Source organism: Grampus griseus, assembly GCF_964374135.1.
Source record: "Grampus griseus genome assembly, chromosome: 18".
In the NCBI taxonomy this organism is placed as follows: domain Eukaryota; kingdom Metazoa; phylum Chordata; class Mammalia; order Artiodactyla; family Delphinidae; genus Grampus; species Grampus griseus.
In genome coordinates, this window is record NC_139012.1 from 4,953,762 (window position 1) to 4,976,987 (window position 23,226).

At 40.2% G+C, this 23,226-nt stretch overlaps 1 protein-coding gene and 1 long non-coding RNA gene across 2 annotated transcripts in view; one reads left to right on the forward strand and one right to left on the reverse strand.

Annotated features, from left to right (window-relative positions):
* Positions 1-23,226, forward strand: part of NALF1 (NALCN channel auxiliary factor 1) — a gene marked incomplete at both ends in the record, with an annotated part of 574,280 nt that overhangs the window by 424,387 nt on the left and 126,667 nt on the right. The window lies entirely within an intron of this gene.
* LOC309835984 lies at positions 10,860-19,634 on the reverse strand. The gene is made up of 3 exons (XR_014298073.1): positions 19,592-19,634; positions 11,804-11,853; positions 10,860-11,063 (listed from the first exon to the last, which is right to left on the reverse strand). It is a non-coding gene; the product is annotated as an uncharacterized lncRNA (long non-coding RNA).

The following is a 23,226-nucleotide window of genomic DNA, read 5'->3' on the forward strand; positions in this document are numbered from 1 at the left end:
GGCTTGTGTCTGACCCTGTTTCCACATTTATCTTAAGGTCCTGACTACCTTTAACATGAAGTAGAAGGAGAACATTGACTCCTTTGCTTAAACCTTATTTTACTGTCTGATCACTTGTTCCTTTGATCAACAACACAACAGCATCTTGGATCTGGACGGGGCACTGTGCTCGGTACTGAGAATACAGCAGCCTGGCATATCCATCCTTAAGGAGAGTAAGGGCGAGCCCGATCCTCTGGTCTGGACGCATGGGCACTGAAGTGAGGATGGGTGGATGAGAGTCCACGTGATTGCCACGGGGTGTGTCAGCACTGCTAAATATGTTACTACGAACGTTTTCACACCTTATGCGTGTTACACCTGTGCGCAGGCTTAGGTCTGATGTATAGCAGCATACCCTGCATTCCACGTCCACACACTGTGTCTCCCCATCCTCTGTGCTTTTGGAAGATTCTGTAAAATGGAGTAGACGGCGCTTCCCATCCAAGATTAGTAACAAATGCTTGTATCAAAGACAAACTGGACCTCTCCGTGTCAAAATTACTTTAAGTAGCTGAAGGGACCCATGGTACAATGTTTTAAGCATTATGAGCTATAACAATTGTTTAATAAACCAAGATATCTTAGCATAGTACTAAGTAGCTTTGGTTTCTCAGCAAAAAGAGAAACATTCCAAATATGATGTTATGAATGGTACTCAAAACATAACTTATTACCTACTCATTAGAATGTTCAGAAAGTACAATGATGAAGAGTTTCATTTATGCCTGTTTATACCTATTTTATTTCATTTATGCTTATTTCTACTATTACTCAAGGACACTTGGTCACTACAAGAAGCCACTTGTCATTGGATTTCCAGGTTACCTACTGTCGCCCCAAGACTGAGATATGCAACATAAAATAGATTTCACTGCACCTTCTCTTTGAAATAAAATGAAATGTTTTACAATTTTATTTATAAACGCTATTGAGGAAATTCTGATCCAAGAAGTATTTAGACCCAATTTATTTATAATCCTGAAGCCCATGTTAGAACAAGTCAAAATGTCTCTCATTTATTGTTAATCTTCAACATAAGCAAGCCCAAAATAAAATCAGATATTATTCCAAAAAAAAATCACATAAACTATACTTACCCACCTCATCCAGGATAAACAGCACTCTGAGTATGACTGTATACAATCCTCTTTGACCATCTGTAAAGTACTAAGATTAGTACTTGGTAGGAATACTAAGATTTTTAGAGGAATATCTGACTATCTGATAGTTTAGATAGGAATGGACCAACTAAATAAAAATGCTTGACTTGAGGATTTTGAAACATACCCAGTATTAAAGGATTTCATTTATTCTAGTAGAGGGTCAAGTGTTACACATGTGATGTATCGTTTTCCGAATAAGATTTAGTTTTTCACTTTATGATTCCAATTGCAATATAAGACTTTGAATTTTTGGAACGTCACGATTCTATGAAAGAGGATATAAGATAGAATTTCGGCCTGCTGTGCTCCATATCTTTCACTCCACCTACTGCAGATATACCACACTCACACCCCACATGGTTGCTTCATGGGTGTGTGCCCACGTGGACGTTCACGTGAACACTCATGGGAATTCATAGCAGAACACATGGTGCTTTGCAGGGGTGTAGGAGCTCCACCTCCCTCCAAAAACTGTTGTTTGGGTTTGAATTGTGTTCCCCAAACAAGGTACTTTGAAATCCTCACACCAGAACCTATGAAAGTGACTGTACCTGCACATATTAATTCCTTCCCTTTTTACCTTATTCCTGCATCTTTATAAAACAAGCCTTCTGCTGCAGCATCCTCTGATTTGAACATTTTCCTTTAGTCCTATTTCTTCTTCTTCTTCCGATTCACCTGTTCCCATTCTCAGCCCTTATCTTTTTTTCTTGACTCATCTTCCTCTTTCAAATTCTTAAATCCTGGGTCTTTCCAAGGTCTTCTTTGTTCCCAAAGAAGACCTTGGAAAGGTTTCTTTGCTTTCTCCTGGGATGGTGCTTTCTCCTGGGATGGTCTCCTCATCTGTTGCTGCATCTGCTATCTTTAGGTCCATGTCTCTGGTCTTTAACTCTCCCTGAGCAGCAGATGTCCAACTATCTGATACTTATTTCCTGAACCAGTAACATTCTTGGCTCTTCCATGGACTTTTGCAGCAGCCTCAACCAGAAGGCTTCAAAGCTTCCATCAAAAGTCACTTCCTTTTGTAAGCATTCCCTGAATTCCTCCAGCTTACTCATTTGTGATATTTAAGTAATTAGTACTTTTTGTTTACCTAGTTTAGTACATACTCATGATAGTAGAGGGCTGGACCATGAATTGGTGAGTAAGAGAAGGAAGTTCTTGGTTGTTGATCTACAAAGTGAAATATTTCTATGTATATAAGTAAGACTTGGCTGAAAAAAAAAGGGATCTGAAACTGATCAAGCCTATAGATTTAATTAGTAATTTCCAGGAAATGTGGAAGAAAGAACACATTCAGTAACACCCCTGATAGGCAGTCAGTGAACTGAGACTATAGGAAACCCTACAGGAAAAAAAGACATGGCTTATTAACCAAAAATATTCTAAGAGAAAAAAGAGAGAAAGAGAGCAGAAGACAGAGAGAGAGAAAGAAAGGTAGCTGTAGATTAGAAAAACACTTTCAAAAATCAACCTGTTACAATTGTTGCATTCTGATTTGAACATACTACTAAAAATTATGAAGTAATAAGAGAAATTTGATTACACTGAGCTATTACTGTATTTTCTAGTCATGATAATTGATGATGCTGATGTTTTTAGAAATATGTTTAAAATGTTTTTTAAAATAAAATATATCAATATAATGTCCAGTATTTACTTCAGAATAATTCAGAGTGTGAAAAAGTGGGTGCTGGATATAGATCAGTTATAATTTGGTATGAGTTAAAATTGGGTGATGGGATGTGAGGCTTCCTTTATTATTCTCTTTTCTTTCTTTGTATTTGAAATTTTTCATAATTAAAAAAAAAAAATGGACTGAACTGGCCAAATAACAACTAAGCCTCCACCAATTCCAATTTTCCTGATGTGAAAAGGGTGAGATATTTCATTAGCAGTTCAGCTCCAAATGGATTTGATGATTCCAGTGGGGTTTTGATCTGGAAGTGAAGATGAAAGACCACTGAGGCCTGAATTCTTCTGAGATCTGAACACCATAGTTTAGTGGAAGTTGTGTTACAGTTCGAATCAAGTTTAGTCTCTGATACACTGTTGAGTCAGAAATAACTAGAACTCTACACAAACTTCCTTTGCCTCTGATTCATGTTACTTCCAAAACTATTTGTTGACTTGTGGACGCATACAAGTGCCTACTTTTATTGTCTTTTTATTAGTGCCCTAGCGCCCATCATCAGTGTAATTATTTCTATTGCCATGCATTTAATTTTACCTTGTCTTTCACATGTTGCTACAAGTCATTTGCAAATTCTCGCATCTATGCAATAGCATAACCACATTTGTGGTCAACTTTAAAAATCAATTTCTCCCTTGTGCCCATAGTGAAAATAATTACAGGTTATATAAATGCAAGTTTTATCATGACAGTGGAGCAGTACTGATGTGGCATACTAATTTATTCATTAAAGTGCAAATGAACAAATTATAGTAGAAGGTGGTTGCCTAGTTTCCTTCTGCCTCTGTTGTCCTAGAACACACACTCCATTCAGATGGGAGACTGACAAAGACAGGATCTTTGGAGCCCTTCAGGGCACTTTGATTCTGACCCCGCTTAAAAAGTGATTAGAATGCCACACTCCAGAGGCGGCCACATTTTTTATATGGTTCCTAGAGTGGAGAGATATTGACATTAAGGAAAAAGGAAGGAAGGGAGAAGATAAATTTTTAGGGAATAGAACTTAGAACCTTGTATCAACATTCTACTCAATGCTTCTTTAATATTTATAGAATTGGCCACTTGTAAAGGCATATTGTTTGTGTCTTTTATAAAGTGACACCACTGCACTTATTCTAACTGGATCACACATTCCTTCTAAACATGGGATGGGAGGGCAAAGACCAGACTACCTCAGACCTTTGAAGTCCAGCGGAAGAGGTAGGGCGATCACAAAATACATCAGTTAGCAATGCACAGCTGAGCAACAAAACAATATAGTTATGTGCCACTGGAAGAGGCTCACTGTGGGTTTGGGTGTCCAGGGAGAAACCCCGGCAAGAGAAAGGGACTGAGAGAAAGTGGGATCCAGTTGATCTGGAAGAAGAGAGAAGAAGGAATTATGAGAATGACAGGGCAGTGAACACAATTCCAGGGAAGGGAGTGTTCAGAGCGTGTCTGGGGGAGTTACTGGACCAGGCTGGCTGGAGCCGAGAAAGGACGATTAAAAGGAGATTCAGCAAAATTGTTCAGCGTCTCCAGTAATGTCCAGGACTTTAAGTAGTTTTTAAAATCAGGAATTAACACTAAGTGACACTTTAAGAACAACGTGCTCTTGTGGTTGACATGCTGATAAAAAGTCGCTGCAATGGTGGGCTTTCTCTCCAGCTACTTGTCTTTGCATCCAGTCCCAAAGAAGCCTGTATGTAAATTGAGAAAATATGTGTTACCCATCGAAATCAACATTTCAATTATGTACAATTGTCATGGTTTTCAAGCTTGCATATCAGCATGGATCCCTCTTTGGGGATGTTGACTAAATTCACTTGCATAATATACTGTGTTCAGTGGTGCAAGGGACGCACATATGGTTTATTTTCCTGGTGATAGCAGAAGACGTTGTATTTTCATTTGCAGCACTGTGTCTCTTTGGAGAGTTTGAAGGGACATGCTTTGGGGAGTATCTTCTTCAGGCCTCAAAGGAGGAGACCTGGTGTTCCAAACAGTTGAATTAGCTTTCCTTATCTCTTGGAGTGCGGTTGACAGACCTACACAGGCATTCACGTGGGTTAAACATACTGGGGAGGTGTGTTTCCCAGCATTTACCAAGTGCCACGCGCCGCTGAGCATTCCTCGTCTTCATCTCCCTGAAGCTCAAATGCCTTGTGTGGCAGTTTCCACTCTCCACTTCGTTTGGCAGCTGGGGAAACTAAGGCTCAGAGAAGTTAGGTAATTTTCTGATGGTGCCACAGCGAACAGGTGATGATGCCAGGAATCAAATTATACCAATATTAGTAGAAGTAAGTTAATAATAAATTTATTAAATTATTAATGCATTTATCAAATCATTAATAAATTTGTTTGAATTATATGATATATAATAAGTATATAAAATGGATAGATGGGTAGAAAGATGTGTATATGTGTATATAAAATAGATGGGTAGAAAGATGTTTATATATATATATACAGAAACATGTATATGTACCTATGTGTACAGACATGTATGCACCTGTGCATGGATAATACATATGTATATTCATGTGTGTACATGTATTCATTGTGTATATAATTCATTTGTTTGTTTCTTCATTTATTTCCTCATTGCAAATGCAGTAAGTGCACACCCCGAGTGGCCTGCTGACCTCATGAACTAAACTTGGCATTGTCCATGCAAATAACGGGCCAAGGGAGAGGCTCACAGTGACCCCTAAACTATAGTGAGCTGTGCTGAGGGGTTATCTGAAAACTCCTCCAGAAACGATCCATTAAACTAAGTTCTATAGTTTATGCCCATATGTTATTGCACTGCTCTCTGCAAGAAACTATGGCTTCATTTGCCGTTATTATCTCCAGATTATGTCTCAGCACTTTGGTGGTAGCATTTCTTTTTTATAGGAGTGAGTGAAGTACAGTGGAGAAAATAAAAGGGTCCTCCACTTGTAATGCCCTTCCTCTCCAGTCATCCGTTCAGATACTCCAAAGCTACTTCCCTGGGACGTTTTCCCTGGTCCCTCAACTGGAAATAATTTCTCTCTCTCTCTCTCTCTCTCTCTCTCTCTCCTCAAGACCTGCCATAACATCTTTTTTTTTTTTTTTTTTTTTGCGGTACGCGGGCCTCTCACTGTTGTGGCCTCTCCCGTTGCGGACACGCAGGCTCAGCAGCCATGGCTCACGGGCCCAGCCGCTCCGCGGCATGTGGGATCTTCCCGGACTGGGGCACGAACCCGTGTCCCCTGCATCGGCAGGCGGACTCTCAACCACTGCACCACCAGGGAAGCCCCCCATAACATCTTTTTACATCTCTCTACTTTCTACAGTGTATTGTTTATATCTCTTACTTTCTTTATTAGATTTCAGGCCACTTTATGTTTGATTCATCTTTCTGTCCCTCACCGTATCTATGTGACACAGGGCACTACGGGAGTCACAAATATTTATTTAAACAGTGAGATTCTAACGTAGAAAAGGCTTGAGTTAAGTAGAATCAGTGAATCTGGCATGGCTGGCATTTGTTTTTCAACTTGTTGTTCAAAGGCAAACTAAAAATTCTCTTGGTGAGTTCGACAATTTGTTTGAAATTTGTTTGGCCCTTGTTGATTTGACCACAGAATGTGTCCCTCTGCGGCATTACTAACAAGAGAATTTAATGAGTTAAATTTATTTTAGCAAGAGTTAAATTCTCTCTAACAATAGAATTTTATTTTAATGAGTTTTATTTACTGTTGTTTAGTGTTTAATCATGAACTTTTAAAAACACAGATGCCAGTTGTTATTGTTCGAAAGCTTTGCCCTGGTAGAGTCAATTTCACGATCTGCGTGTTTACATCACCTTTCCTGATCACAAGGGCTAAGCAATGAGCAAGGATAGGGGATGAATAGAGAGGACTATTGGTAGAATAGGGCAAATAGACCATTAACTTTGAAGTGATAAAGACAGCCCACTTGTAATTTTGCTTTCCAAGCAATTTAAGTTTCCTTGGTCGATATATAGCAATCTGAAAGAGTCTTAGTTTTGGGAAACCACTTTGGCACCAAGCTCACTAGAGACCTAAATTCCTGTTTTGTTGGAGACCCTTGACATTTTGAAACCTTAATTAACTGAGCATCCCTGTGGTGTCACCGAGTGCCACGCTTTCATTAAATCCACCCATGCCTAAAGTATCTAATGTAGATTATCTTTGAGGACTGAACTGCAGACATGAACCAGTACTGAAGTGTAGCTACTTTCAGATCAGTAGTCACATCTACAGAGCTTCACAGAAGATCCATGAAGTTTCTGAGGTTTTAGACTCTGCAGCTGTACCTGCCTGAGGAGCATCGCATCAGGCTGTGTGTTTGCTACAGGAAGGGGCACATGGAACACCATATCACAGGCTTTCAGGAAGGCAATACCGGCCACAGTAAAGAGGGCCTTTAGTTAGACAGAGGGGACGTAACCACCAATCCTAGAACTTCATCAGAATTTTTCAGGGCCGGGAATCTTGATGAAATGCACTAGCATACCTTGCTTAAGAAACAGATGTCCTACGATACTAAAATCGTTCATCTTTTACTTTTCTTTATTTCCAGTTAGCACTTTCTGCACAGGCAGTTTCTTTGGAAAAACCTAGAATAAATATATTCCAGAACTTATCGTCATTTTGCCAAAATTACTGATTGCCAAGACTTCAGTTTCTCAAACTGAAGTTAGAGACTTGGTCCCATACATAGCCTTGCTTGGAACATCTTGTAACTTAATTTATCCCCCTGACCTTGTGTTCTGGGAATTTTTTGTTTTGTTTTGCTTCTGCTTCAAAAACTCTCTTTTTGTGCCCGATTATTCTCTGTCCCCTGAGATGACATACCAATGAGTTTGACGTTACAAACCTAACTATACAGGGACTATTTTCTGTCCATCCCCAGCTGGACAATGACACCTTAGTTATCCACAAATTTAGTGAGCCACAGTCTCAGAAAACTAAGAACGGAGGTGGACGTTACCCACAAGCCTGCCGGGGCCTCCCTGCCATGATAATTGCCTTGGAGTCCTCAATTCTATGTCCTGCTGAAGCCCTTAGTCTCACTAGCTATCTGTGAGATAGTGGGGTTGGAGCTCCTAGCTGGGGTGGATGATGGTGTTCTCATATCTCTGCTTTCTGGAATCTTCCTTCTCCAGCAGAGTTGCTGTTGTGCCTGATGTCACTGCAGATGTGAAGCCCAGACTCTTTGATGGCAGGAACCCACCCTTACAAACACCTGTAAATACAAGATAAAGCATAGCTTCAAATACCTGTCAAGTTCACTGATGAATGAACAGGCAAACCCAGATTACACAGTATCCCACACAAGTCACTGGTGTGTGTGAGCATGCCAGCACTTGGATGAGTTCTCTATTGCAGCCGTGACAAATCATCACAAACAACGCAACACTAGCAAAGCGTGACAAAGCATCGCACCAGGCTAGAGGTCAGAAGTCCCGGTCGGCTCAGGTGTGCTCTCTGCCAGGAACGCCGCAGGCTGAAGCACAGGTGTGGGTTTGGACTGGCCTCTCCCGGAGGCTCTGGGACAAATCCCCAGTCAAGGGCACTCAGGATGTGGCAGAATACGGGCTCTCGGGGTTGTAGGACTGAGGTCCCCATTTCCTCACTGGCTGTCAGCTGGGGGTACTCTTTGATCCTGGAAGATTCTCTCCAGTCCTTGCATGCGGTCCCTACATCTCAGAGCCAGAAATGGTACCTGGAATTCTGCTCACACCTGGAGTTCCTCTGACTTTCCCTTCGGCTGCACTTTTCTGCCTCCAGTGGGGAAAAGTTTTCTGCTTTTCAGGATACATGCAGTTAGACTGGGACTAATTAGATAACCTAAACAATCTCCCTGTGTTAGGTGTCACCTTACTCACACCTGCTAAGTTCCCTGACTCAATTCACAGGCTCCTCTACTAGGGCGTGAACGTATTGTGGAAGCAGTATTCTGCTTGCGGCACACGAAATAACTTTTTATTTTCAAGAATAAAGACGGTAAGTCATCTAAACCATCTGAAATATTCATTAACGTCATCAAGTAAATCCAGATGAACTTTTCTCTCTCAGGTCGTAGAGCTGCATCAGAAGTCAAAGCTAAGTGCTCGAGTTTCCGTTCTTTCACGGTTTCCCAGCTGTGGGATTTCAAACTAGAATTTAACCTCCCCTCAGAGACAAGACATTGTTGTCTCTCTTTTGTGAATGAAAAGGTGATTTACCACACAGGTTAGCTGTGTGAAGGGCTATTCTCCTAACTTTTAAAAATGACATCACTTTCCCGTGAATCACTTAAAATATGCCCGTCATGGACTTTCCCAAGGGGATCAGTGGTTTTCATACACAAAGCTCTATTTATTTATTTATTTATTTTTACGGCAACTTACAGATAGCGTATCTTTGCATGCTTAGCTGTGTGAAAACGCACTCGGGTTTTAGTAAATGGATTTGTCTTGATGTTACAGCTCTCGATGCTATCACAAAACGGAGAACGTAAGCAAGGCGACACACGCTAACCTCGAACCTCAGAGAGGTCAGAGGGTCTACTTGCGGGTATTTGTCAAGAAGAAGGAAATAGATGAGCTAGCTCGATTTTCTTATCTCGTCTCACTAGCTTATCTTGCACAGAATGGTTACCCTCCTGGGGAACATGCCAGGGCACCGAGGACAGTTTTATTCGACTAGAGACATTCATGACTTCCATTTGTGAGCCACAGAGATAGGCCACGGGGCCAGAAGCTGTGAGTGGAGCAATCAGAACCCATTTTGTAAATTTCCGATCAGCTCAGCAGAGGAAACTAGCAGGGGAAGGGAGAGATGAAGAAGAAAGCAATTGTTCTCTTTTGAAATACCTGAAAATGCATAGACTAGAAAATATAAGATAGAATCAGGCTAATGGGAACGTCCCCAGGAACTCCTACTTCAGGATTATGATTCATAGCTATCCCTGAATGCCAAGAGCTCTGTATCTGACCAGTGTCCGCCACCGTGCTCCACAGGCAGTATTCCATTGGCCGTTTATACTACACCACCTGTCATCTCATTTAGCAAGGAACAGCGGAAACATTCTTAAAGAATGGGTGGGGTCTTGGTCCGGGCATCTCTGCTCTCTACCTCTTACAAAGGAAGAGTTAGCATCTGAAACAAAAGAGAGGCTTAATAAGAGGGAAATGGAAATGAGCAAGATATGAAGGGTGTATTATAGCTAATTTCATTGATTTTTGTCCTTCTGTTTTCAAATGATCTAAAAATAGCATTCCACACACGTCCCTCCCCCGAATCATTAAAATATTATATGCTTCCTCTGACAATATGACTTGTCACCAAATGAAATAAGTGCACACTTTTCATTAATGATTAAGAAAAGTATGTTTATCATATGCATTTTAAATTTCCTCAAATGATTTGAAACATTTATTGAAATTTGCTCAAGTATTAAATTTGCTTCTGAGTAAACTTACCCTTTTCATGCCAATGAAATGTTTCTTTAAAAAACCTGACCCTTCATGACACGTATGAATTAAATTATTAGATCCATAAAGTACACAAGTAATATTACTCTTTCTTCTAAAAATACCCCTGGCACAGCGATCAACCAATCAAATATTGAGAAGCTCTTTTATGTTTTCTATGGAAGTGAAATAAACAACATTCAAAGCTAGTTCCAGTGTACAAACGATTGAGAAATGTGTCCAGATAATTAAATGTAACCAATAGAATCACTGGAATCTTCTGAAATAGGAGTCGTAGGACGAATGGCAGTGGTATAACACTTCCTAGAATCAGAAGGGGTGGTGACGCTTGTTTCCCTTCTGCTGTGAGGTGTAACAGACAAGACCAAATCCAGCCTGGCAGCAGAGCACATTTGCGTCATAACAACCGTGCATCTGAAAAGCTTGGCACATTTCATGGACAAGAGCAATTAACTATCATCGTGGTGACACACTCAGAGGACACTGCTGAAGTTGAAGTTTAGATGTTGTTATTAACGCAAGGACAATATTTGCAGCCGCAGATAGAGGTATGGTTAGTAATTAGAAAGCCTGTTGCATTTCATTTGACTCAAACGCAGGCTTTTCCATTTGCACTCTGTATTATTACAAGGATCCAGAAATAAGGAGGGGCCTGTCGATTCAGGGCTGGGCATTTCATGCTCATCGTTGTTTGACTTGGCTAGATAGTCTGTCCCTGAAAGAGAGATGATGGAATTTTAAAGTAGATTGTGTTGTAACTGGATAAGCAGAGCCTGTCATAGGCTTGTAATAATTACACGGGCTATTTTGTGTGCCTTGTTTCATAACTCAGAATGTGTATTTGCTCTGCTGGGGTGGCATAGAGTTTAAACTTTGTGTCCACTTGAAATGTGATCTGCCAAAGGATGCTTGATTTAACAGGTAGATTGTGGTCCACGAAGGAAAGGTCATCAGATGGTTGGTGGTCCCCTAGGTGAACAGGCAGCCCCTGAGGTCCAGCACAGAGTGATGGGGTGACTCTACAGGCGGGGGGAGCAGGCTGTCCCCACAAGTCAGGGCAGTTACAGCCCTGAAGCCTGAGAGCAGAGCCATGGCCCAGCCACCAGTAGAGGCTCTTTGGAGAAGAGTCTGGGAAAATGAAAGAAATGTGTTCAGCCCCAAGTCCACGTTATGGCTCTTGTGGACCTTTTCCTCCATAAAAAATATGAAAAATTATACTTTATGGCTGCTTTACTATAATGACGAATGTAATCCAGGATGAATTAAATTCACTTTTCTTTCTGATTTTTTTTAAAAAGTGTGTGCCCCTAGTTGAAAAGGATTTAAGAAAACAATTAACCTAATCCTGAACTCCTGAATGTAAGTATAGCTTGTAAGACCCCACTGGCAAATCATGATCCCTTCCCCAGATTCCCAAAAGGGAGAAAAATGGGCAGTTGTCCCTAATTACATTACCTTAGAGAGAGTTGGCCGTGTTGTTTCTCACATTTGTCAGAATCCTAAATCTGTGTGAAATCAGAGGTTGTTCCTCAGTAGCAGCAATTTCAAAGAAAAACCATCAACATAAGACATTTTAACTATGCCCTAATATAGCAAATGTTCAACAATCTCCTTTCTGTTTGGTTTATTTTTTCCCAAGCACTCGAAGATCATTGCAAAATAAGAATGTCACTGTCAATTTCCATTTCAATTGTAAAGCCCCAATATATACATATACTTACTGTACACCATTTATAGTTTAGTTGATTTAGCAAACACGTCCTGCGGTGACATCTCTGTCTAAGCCTTTTACAAATATCAATCCCCATTGCGTCTTCATAACCATTCATTATGGGTTGAACTGAGTCTCCCCAAAAGATCTGTTGAAGTCCTAACCCCCTCAAGCCATGAATGTAACCATATTTGGAAATAAGGTCTTTGCAGATATAATCCTAAATTAAGATAAAGTCATACTGGAGGAGTATGTGCCCTAAGTGCAATATGGCTGGTATCCTTATAAAAAGAGGATATGTTATATTTTTTACCACAGTAAAATGTAATCCTCATATAGGTGGTAACTAATAAACAGATGTATCTATTTATCCATAGTCACATGAGAAAAATCTTAGTTATTATATGACTTCATAGAAAACAACATACAGAGAATTTTTTTGTTTTGTTTGTTTGTTTTTTCGGTACGCGGGCCTCTCACTGTTGTGGCCTCTCCCGTTGCGGAGCACAGGCTCCAGACGTGCAGGCTCAGCGGCCATGGCTCACGGGCCCAGCCGCTCCGCGGCACGTGGGATCCTCCCGGACTGGGGCACGAACCCGTGTCCCCTGCATCGGCAGGCGGACTCTCAACCACTGCGCCACCAGGGAAGCCCCATACAGAGAATTTTAAAAGTCATATCTCAATGAAACACTTCATAGAAATTGGGCTGTAATATCTCCCATGAAATTGAAACAGCAAGAGCTCTTGCTGAGAGAGGCCTTCTTGCAAAGTGAGCAATTCACTCCCATGCACATCCTCTTGCTGTCAGAATCATGCCTTTTCAGCCCAGCCTGCTCTAAGGGGGACTGTTTTGCTGGACAGTGCATTCTCTGCAAAAAATTTTGGGCTGTGAAGACCGAGTCTTATAAGTATGTGTCTGTAACAATATCTTAAGATGGCTTTCAACCAGATCTTAACAAGAACACAAAATTTTATGTGAAAAAAGACTAAATTCTGAACCTTAGGTGAAAAATACTTTCCCATCTATCATTTGTGTAGGCAGCAAACAGAGGAGTCAGAAGCACGATCTCTGTAGCATTTGAATTCCAGCTGTGCCGCTCGCCAGCCGTGAGACCTTGGGCAGGTCATCTACCGCTCAGTGTCTCAGTTTCCTCTCTGTAGGAGGGAGAAAATAACAGTTCCTCCCTCATGGATGGTGTACGTCTCTCCTAGAACTGCCATGATGAAGGACCACAGCTGGGGCTTAGAATGACAGAAATGTCAGGAAGCCTGGAGTCTCAGCATTGGTTCCTTCTTGGGGGCTCAGAGGGGGAGCCTATTCCGTGCCCCTGTCCTAGCTTCCGGTGCTTGCCTGTAATCCCCGGCACTTACTGGTTCCCAGCTACATCCCTCCAATCTTTCTGTCTATCGTTAGATGGGTGTCTTCCCTCTGTCTGTCTTTGTTTCTGTGTCACATATATGTGTAGGAAAATATATATATATTTGCAAAATGAAGGAAATCGTAGTACCCATGGATTGCAGTGAAGATTATAGTGCCAATATTTAATATTAGCACTATAATTTAACCGGTTGGCTTCCCGCTCTGTCTCTGTATATATATACACTCATGTATATACACACGCACTCAGTGTGTTTAGGTCAACCTGCACAAGCTACCTGTTCTCATCCATTGTGTCGTGTGTTCTCAACTACACCGAAAATGAAAAGTATCCTCTACGTAGGAGACCTGCTCCAAACATTTAAGAGCTTCTACAAAGGTAGGCTCTTGGGAAGTGTCTTTGTCAAGTCGAAAGACATTTCCTGTCTTTGACAGTGACGTGGCCTAGGCCGCCTTGTCGTCAGCACCAGGTGTGTTAGAAATCATGCCGTTATCTAGCACGCTGGGAGGACGGAGGACGGGTAGGTGTTCCAGGAAAGGCGATGCTCTAGGAGAAAGAAAAATGGGGCAGTAACAGACTTTTCCTGAATCCTTCCAGCTAATTTTCGTTCTATAAATCAGCTAGAGCCAAAAACTGTCACCAGAGTTCCTTCCCTGCAGGACGGTGATTGAGCCACTTGTCTAAGCCACACGGTCGCAATGGCTCTCGGGAGCTGCCCTGGCAGACCGTGATGAGGCAGAGACTATTTTAAACCGCAGACTTTATCGAAAGGAGATTTATAAGAAAGTAAACCAGAAATGTAAAGAAAGCATGGAAACTGAAAATGGACAAAACGTAGACTCTAGTGGCCACAGTGGACGTGGAAAGAGACGTCCGAGTTACACGCAGCCGTGTGGCCCTTGGCACAGTTCACACAATCAATCTGTCTGCAGTCTGCTGTCAGTGAAACGATCCCTCTCTCCAGAAATGCTCTCTCCCTTCCACGCTTTGGTTTCTAACTTAATAAATAAAAGGGAAAGAAACGAAAATGGGAAGCATGTAAAGGAACGCACGTGACAAGACTGCCGTGGAAGGGAGTAACAGACGGGGTGGGGGGCAGTGGTAAAGCCCACCCCTGAAGACGAGGTCTCTGAGGACATCCCGACATCTCTGAAGGAGATGGGGCAGGGCCGCCTTTCTCAGCAGCGTTCACGTGGCCAGTTGAGAGTTGTGTTTTAATGTTGGCTCAGCCTCAAGAATAGGAAATGTAATGAAAGAATTGAAAAGGAAAGCGTTTTTCTTAATTATGAGAAAAATTACAGTGGAACACAGAAAATGTGTGTATGTTCATATACTTGTATTGATATATATGCACATGTGGACACACACACACACATAAACACACACTTAAATACAACGAACCGGGTCCGTAGAACAGCATGTCTGTGGGTTGTATTACTTGTAAAGGATAAAATCACAATATATTCTTTTTTTTTTTTCAACCAACTCATTTAGTAAGAACAAAATCTTTACACACTCACGTACGGGTTGACACAACCACCATACACACATACAATCTATTCATGTGCTTTCCGGCCAACAAGTGTTGGGAAGTGTTAAGCTTTTCTCCATTTTTTTTTTTAAAGCACACGTCTGGCAGTTTGAAAAGTATGTGAAGCCAAATATATTCTGACCAGAGTGCAAATCGAGTTAGAGGTGACGCAGATTCCCAGACCCCAGTGCAGACCTGCCAGAGCAGAATGGGGTGGGGCAGGAATCTGTATTTTCACAAACCCTACAGGTGACTTGCACGCTCATTAAATTTGAGAAGCGCTGTCAAAGGAGGTAAATATGGTAATTTAATGACCCAGCATCTTTGCCTTCCCCCTGAGCGCCTAGTGGGAGTTTACCACGTTTTAAATAAACACAATGTATACATCTCTAGGCCACCAAAGACAAGCAAAAATAATCAGATCAAAAATCAGCGTGAAATTAATTATGTTATTTCATCATGGTTCGTTGATACCTTGTAGATTTATTGTTAGTTTCTATCTGTTAGGCTCCTCTACATATACATCTTTAGGAAAGACAAGGGGTAAAGAGGCCCAAAATTGCATAGCAGCAGATATTTCTACACAAAGTCTCCCTCAAACATCACAACCGTATTAGATAATAAAAATAGTAGCGGATCTTAACTAGTGCTTAGTAGGTGACAGGCATTTTTTGAGGAGCTTTGCAAATGTTAACTGACCTAATTCTGACAACCTACCCATGATGTGTTGTTTGATTTTTTAGCTCCGTTTTACCAATGGGAAAATCAAGACTCAGAGAGGATAGGTCAATGGCCAAGGTCACACATGTCATAAGTAGCAAAGCCAGAAACCAAAGGTAGGCAGCCCAGCTCCAGACATCATGTCTTAACCACTAAGTATGGTTTAAACATAATTATGTTATGTTACTGGTGCGAAAGCAGATAGGTTCAATGCCTTCTTAGGGTCATAGAGTCACTAATAGGCCGCCCAGTTCTACCTCACTCCCCGGACTGGTACCCAGTCCCCTATTCCAGCTCCTCCCTAAGTAGGGGGAGTACCAGCCACGTCCAATAGATTTAGACTTTTATATAAAGGGGTTCTGCCCCGTAGGGGTTGTTAGAAGAATTGGGCCAAATGATGCATGCAGAGAGTTCAGTGCTTAGCACACAGTAAGAGCTCAACTTTAGCAAAGATTATTCATTATTAAGTAGACAAAGATTATACTGTATTTCATAGAATTAAGTTGTTATAGCTAAGAAACATCCCCACCTCAGAGATGCTAAAATACGAAAATATATGCACCTTTATAATGGATGAAATATGACACTCTCTACATATTAGATTTTTAATCAGTGTTGAATGTTGGATTGTCCCAGAATAACCACATCTGCAACCATTTTTTTAAGTTACTAAGATGTGTGTGACAGGGTGGTAGGTATGTACATTCATTTTAAAATTTCTCAGCCATCTGCTAAGGGATTATTATTATTTCTTATTATTATTCATTGCACAGGCAAGACAACTGAGACTTAGAGAAATTAAGCAACTCCTTCAAAATCAAACCATTAAGTGGTGGAGTCAGGATAAATATTTGGTGCCTCTCATCCCAAAGTCTTTGTACTGTGCTGTGATGCAGCGAACGGCTCTAATCCCAGGACACTTTTCTTAACTCTTTTCTCTGCACTAGTCTTTCAGCTCCGGGATCTTGACTTTTTCACAGAGGAAAGAGCTGTAACAATAGCCTCAAAGAGCTTTCGCAAGATCAAGGGAGAGCAAGGACACAAACATTGAGGGATGGAGTCCTGGGCGTGATGCGAGGGCAAGGTGCCCCCTCTGCTCCTTTATCAGTACTGACCTTGCTTAGCAAATGCATTACAGATCTACAGACTTCAGCAGTTCACTGAGGAGTCCCCAGTACATCTCAAATCTCTCAAGGATCCAGATATGCAAGAAATTAAAAATGAAGAGGTTGCATTTGAAAACAATACAGATACTGCTCTGGGTTTTAGTCTTCAAACATTTACACGGCACATTTTGTTCTGCTGCAAAGTGATCACACTGCCATTAAGTTTCGAGAAATAATAGAATTGTGAATTTCCATATTGCACTGCAGTCTGAGAGAGGGACAACCAGTACTCAGCTTTTTAAAGGACCGGACCCAGGCTTTCTGATCTAGCAGAACAAACTTCTGACCATTCAGACCCTTACATTTTCCAAGGTGTGGGCCACACTATGAGAGGTGTCATGCCCATCATTGGCCTTTTCTTCTAACACATTTTTCATAGTTAACAAAAGGAGATACTTTATTTCCAGGACGACCTAATATTTGGTATAAAAAAAGAACGACACTGGTTTCTTTTAATTGATCATTATGCATGAATGTTTTAATATTGATTAGAAACAGCTGCACCAGAAGGTGTTCTTACTTTCCTAACTTGATTCTGTTGTCACTGTCAAACGGAGTAAGGGGAAAGAAAATGACTCGGAGACACTTCAAATCATGCTCAATTATACACCTAAAGTTATGTTTTCCATGCAGAAGAGTGTTGCTTGAATTAGACTGTGGGGAAGAAACTGTAAACCTGTTCAGTAATAGATTATTTTTAGGGTAGTTTCATAATAAGAAGGAAAAAAAGCTACTACTGATAACGAGCTCTGCTCACAGTTTTGTGCTGCGTGAAACGCATATTCAAGGGCATTAATACGAAGAGGCAGATGGGGCCTGGTAGGGTGATAGCGTGTAATGAGTTGTCCCAACTTGGCTTCCTGGCAGTGTGTTAGGAAGCAGAGTTGTGCTCTTCTCTATGTGATGTTAACAGATGACTTTACAACCTCAGTGGCTGCTGTACTAGTAGAAGCCAGCAAATTAAATATATATATATATGTATAAGAATTCAATTATTTTAATATTTGTGCTCTGAAGGTTCCGGAGTACAATGTCCCCATTCATGAATTTATTAACTTTTAAATACTAATAAGATACTAAGTTTGCAAGAAAGAGGAAGATTACAAGAAAAATCCATCACCACTGCCCAACCTTTCCATCACCCTTCTCTGCCACACTAGCTGACTGGTTTAACTGAAGGATGCAAGATGCATTTCCTAAAACTGAAAAAAAAGAAAAGTTAACATTTGGAAAGATGTAGTTTACAAAACTGAAAAAAGGAACTAGTTAAACTTTGCAAGTATATCTTTATTAATTAAGTAAAAAGTATATCAGTTGGTGGGAAGGAAAAAAATGAGCATAACTTGGGGAATCTAAAATATGACACAAACTTATCTATGAAACAGAAACAGACTCACAGACATAGAGAACAGACTTGTGGTTGCCAAGGGGGAGGGGGTGGGGGAGGGATGGAGTGGGAGTTCGGGATTAGAAGATGCATACTATTATATATAGAATGGATAAGCAACAAGGTCCTACCGTAGAGCACGGGGAACTATATTTAACATCCTGTGATAAACTATAATGGAAAAGAATATGAAAAAGAATATGTGTGCGTGTGTGTGTATATATATATATATATGTATATATCACTTTGTTGTACAGTAGAAATTAACACAACATTGTAAATCAACTATACTTCAGCAAAATAAATTAAAAGATGAGTATAACTTGCTTGAGGTTAAAAGAAATGCAGTCAATCATACTGAATATTTCTAAGTAGCTACAGATTTTGAGATAGCTGTGAAAAAGTCGCAAACATGCCTCACGGTTGGGATTTTAAAATCACTTTTAAAGTGGTAGAAAATTAAAAGGAGATGTTCAGTTGTAGATGAAAGGTAGGAAAAGGTCATTGCTCTGTGAGATTTAATAGGCGGGTCTTAAATGTGCTTCCTCCAGCACTTTCTGAAGACTTGTGAAGACGGGTGATAGCTTCAAAACACTTGGTCAGTTTTATTTGTAGTTCGTATAATACAGGAGATTCAGGAGCCGCTGTTTTAGTGACAGTGCCCAATAGAAGTCAGGTATCATTTAATGCAAAATCTTGAGGAATTGAATGTTCTCAGGTAGCCAAGGCCACAGTTTCTAATTTCCAGGAGATTTAAGATGAGATCATCTTGGTCCCATCTTACTCTCCCTCTCATTAGCAGAACAGTCTCTCTAACCTTTTGGGTGAGCGTTGATGCTGGCTTTAGGGCAGACTTGGGGAAAGCAGGATTCTCTCCAAATCCCTGCTTCCGGACCTCATCCTGACTCTGCCACTGCAGAGATTTATAAAGACTTGGGAAAGTGAGCCCTTTAGATTTTCCCATCTCCTCATCTTTAAATCTCCAAACCAAAACCACAAAAACATCACCACCAATAATAAGCAGTAATATAAGCCCCCATCACAAACTCTGCCTGAGCCTAGAATATTGCTTTTCATTTCACCCAGCAAAACAAAACACCACAAAATTGATAGGCTCAAGAGCTCAGTAAACAAACCTAGCGTTCTGTTCCTAAGTCATGCGTTTACGTCGCTTCATTATTTTTTCCCCTCAAATTGCTTTCAGTTTGTGTAAAGAGCCACTCAAAAGTAAAATACACATACATAGCCCTAGAGGTAAATAAAAGCTCCATCTCTAGTAAGAATTGCAAATTTTAACTACAATTTGTTTTCACTGCTTTTACTTGTCAAGGTTAAAAACATAATCTTACCTCTGGTCAACTCCTGAGGTCTTTCACTAAGGGGGTGACAGCTCCTTCTGGAAGAATGTGTAAATCAAGGGCACGCTTTAAAGGAACATTCTAGAGAAACAGAGCTCATTTGGCACCGTGCTTGTGTAGCAGGCATTGGACAAGGCTCCCAATAGAGAGGTGAGGGTGGAGCTAAGGTGTTGACCTTCGTCCTTGGTCCTGTGGGCCACATATTCTCAACTGAAAGATCAAATCAGATGACCAGGTTCACCAAAATCACATATTCTGAGGTTTCCATTTTGGAAAAATATCCCCAGATAATACTGATATCCCTCTATGCAAATCTTAGGATATTACTGCTATGTGAAATAAAGTATTGTTGAAGATGGATTTCCTTGAATTTGATCCACCATCGCATTAATTAAAATATAACAAGAATATTTAATTAATATTCAGTTTCCTTTTCAATGTGGGTTTTAAAATTTGCTGTTTCTTCTAAACATAACTTCATGAATGAAACAGTGATATGAATGAACAGAATACATTCCCTTTATTTAAGGGAAACTCGGAAGAAAATAAATATACAGAAATAGAGATACATCCTTTTCTCTGAATTATTCATCAGTGGGAAATTCTGAGACTTGCAAATTACAATAAGTTCTTGAATAGCAGGGAAAAATACAACCCAAATCAACCAACAGGAGCACCCCCTTCTCCAGATTGGAAGCATTCACTACCCTCTTGGGAAAATAAGGCAGGAGCAGTGATCGCTTCCATTTTTATTTTCACTTGCTCAGCATTTTAGCACACTGTGTATTAGTAAGCATTTTATAGGTATCTTTTGGAACATCTCACGTATTTGATTGAGTTTCATTTATTTTCTCAGCTTCTGCCAATCTTTTTTTAATTGAAGTATAATTGACATAAAATATCATATTAGTTTCAGGTGTACATCATAGTGGTTCAGCATTGACATACATTTTGAAATGGTCACCACAATAAGTCTAGACACCATCTGTCGCCATATGAAGTTATTACAATACTATTGACCATATCCCCTATGCTGCACGCAAACTTCCAGTTATAAAGTAAATAAGTCATGAGATGTGATGTACAGATTCTGCCATCTCAATTGTCCATTAATCCTGCATTTGCAAATTCACCTACTTGCTAAAATTTATCTGTAACCCCCAAATCAGTGCTTGGGTGCTTCAGTGCTCGTTCAGGGACATGCAGAGCAGTGAAAAGTTCGTCACCCATGGGCATGTTCGCAACTCAGAAGGTGATACTCTGCCTTCTTGTTTCATCTCTTATACTGTAAACAAGCACTCTCTTCGTAGTCTGTTTAGTGCCATGTCTTTCACATTTTTTATGCTTTTTGTTGGTGATTTCACTATTTCAAATGGCCCCTAAGCATAGTGCTGAAGGGGTGTCTTGTGTTCCTCAGTGCAAGAAGGCTGTGACGTGCCTTACGGAGAAAGGACATCTGTTAGAGCAGGTTCATTCAGGCACAAGTCACAGTGCTGCTGGTCTGGAGTTCAATGTTAATGCCTCAACATTATATATTAAATAAGGTGTCCTTAAACAGAAACACACATAAAACAAGGTTACATATTGATCGGTTGATGAAAGTATTGTGACCAGAAGCTTGCAGGAACCCAGTCCTGTGCTCCCCCAAGAGCCATGGTCAGTATTCACTACTTCAGTGTTTGTGGCGTCTGAATAGAACATAACTGCCATGAGTAAGGAGAATCTAATTTTTTCACTCTTCATTTAAATTTTTTATCGGGTATAGAACTGTGTTAATCTTTTGTTGTTTTAAAATCACTTTTGAAACTGAATTCAGTTTCAGCAGTGGGTTTCCTTAGAAATATGCTCACATCTTAGCTGTTCTTCAGTTTGACCTTGAACGGAAGACTCAGTATTTGTATTCTGGGAATCTGGCCTCTGGCGATGAAAGGGGTTTACTCCTCTGTGTAGCTCTGAGGAAGTCCATCTGTCACAGTAGGTTAAAATATACCCTCTGGGGCTTCCCCGGTGGCGCAGTGGTTGAGAGTCCGCCTGCCGATGCAGGGGACACGGGTTCGTGCCCCGGTCCGGGAAGATCCCACATGTCGCCGAGCGGCTGGGCCCGTGAGCCATGGCCGCTGAGCCTGCACGTCCGGAGCCTGTGCCCCGCAACAGGAGAGGCCACAGCAGTGGGAGGCCCGCATACAAAAAAAAAAAAAGAATTTGTGTATATATATATATCCTCTGGTTGTGTTTTTCTACTCCTGTTGCACCTCTGTAAAAATTTTTTTCACTGTTTTGATTTAATTCCCTTACATGTTTAAATTCTCTGTCTGAATGCCAGGTGGCATTACGGTTAAATGTAAGTGTTTTTGTCCCTTCTGCTAACCGGGCAATTTGTACAGTGTGGAAGGGATCATTCCAGAGTTGTTATGGAACCAATAAGTGAATATTTTTGAAAGTAGGCTGTTTACTGCCACTTTACAAAATCTGTGTATTCAAAAGCAGATTGTTTTATGTGCAGAATGTGAGTATTTGCAAAGGACCAATTCTAGGAACTAACCATTAATATCCATATTTAGGAATTGTTCTTTTATTGAAATTTAAATTTACTGGCAGTTTTCTTTGGAAAATAAATATTTTACAAGTAATTCTCTTCTGAAACAGACAATAGAAATGGGATACTTCATGAGTTCTACTCTTGTTTTTTCATTGACTATTTTGATGTCCTTGGAAATATGCATTGTTCTTCATCCCTAAGAGTTAATATTCTAGGATATATAAAATTGAAATGTCTTATGAAAATGTTTATAAACATTTTGATATTCTTTTTAAGTGTCTGACCCCTTCTGAATCTTTAAATTATGCATAGTAATTTCCCCTAATTATTAGTTGAAAGAAAATTGTATCTATCATGTAAAAATTGCTTCATGTTCTCATGAATAATTATCTAAAAGTTATTGTAATATTATGCTAAAGCTTAGAGGAAGAGCCTGGAACAAACATAAGGAAAATAAGATTTAGTACTGACTCTGCTACTAGTTAACTGTATAAACTTCTACAAGTTGCTTGATTTTTCTGGACCTCAGTTTCCCCAATTGTGAAATAAGGTGTTGAGACTGGGTTTCCTCTATGACTTATGTCATTGTGAGGGGAAATGTGGTCATATGCACACAGTAAACATTAATCATGCCGTAAGAACTTTGCCTTTATATCTTTTATCATTTTTATTATCTATGAACAAATCATTTCTCAGAATTCAGAATTGAACAATTGTTCCACAGCCTTCAAAATATTACATTACTGAAGAAGGTTAGATTTGAGATTCCTCTAAATACTAACAAAAATAAAATCAATATACAAGATATTTTTGTTCAGTATCATAAAGCTAGTCTCAAGATTACTATTGTATTACGATTGTTTTGTAAACCAGATTTCAGACACTTTAGAAAAAGTGAATATTTAAAACTGTTAGTATCTTCTTTTCTTCTATAGTTCTCTTTTCCTCTTATTCTATATCATTGCAATTATTACATATTTTATGTAATTTCTTTGCCATCTTCTGTGTTTCATGATACAGGTTATAGTCAGCTATTGAAAAGATTCACTATATAAGCAGAGAGGATAGATGTAGAGGTAGAAAAGGA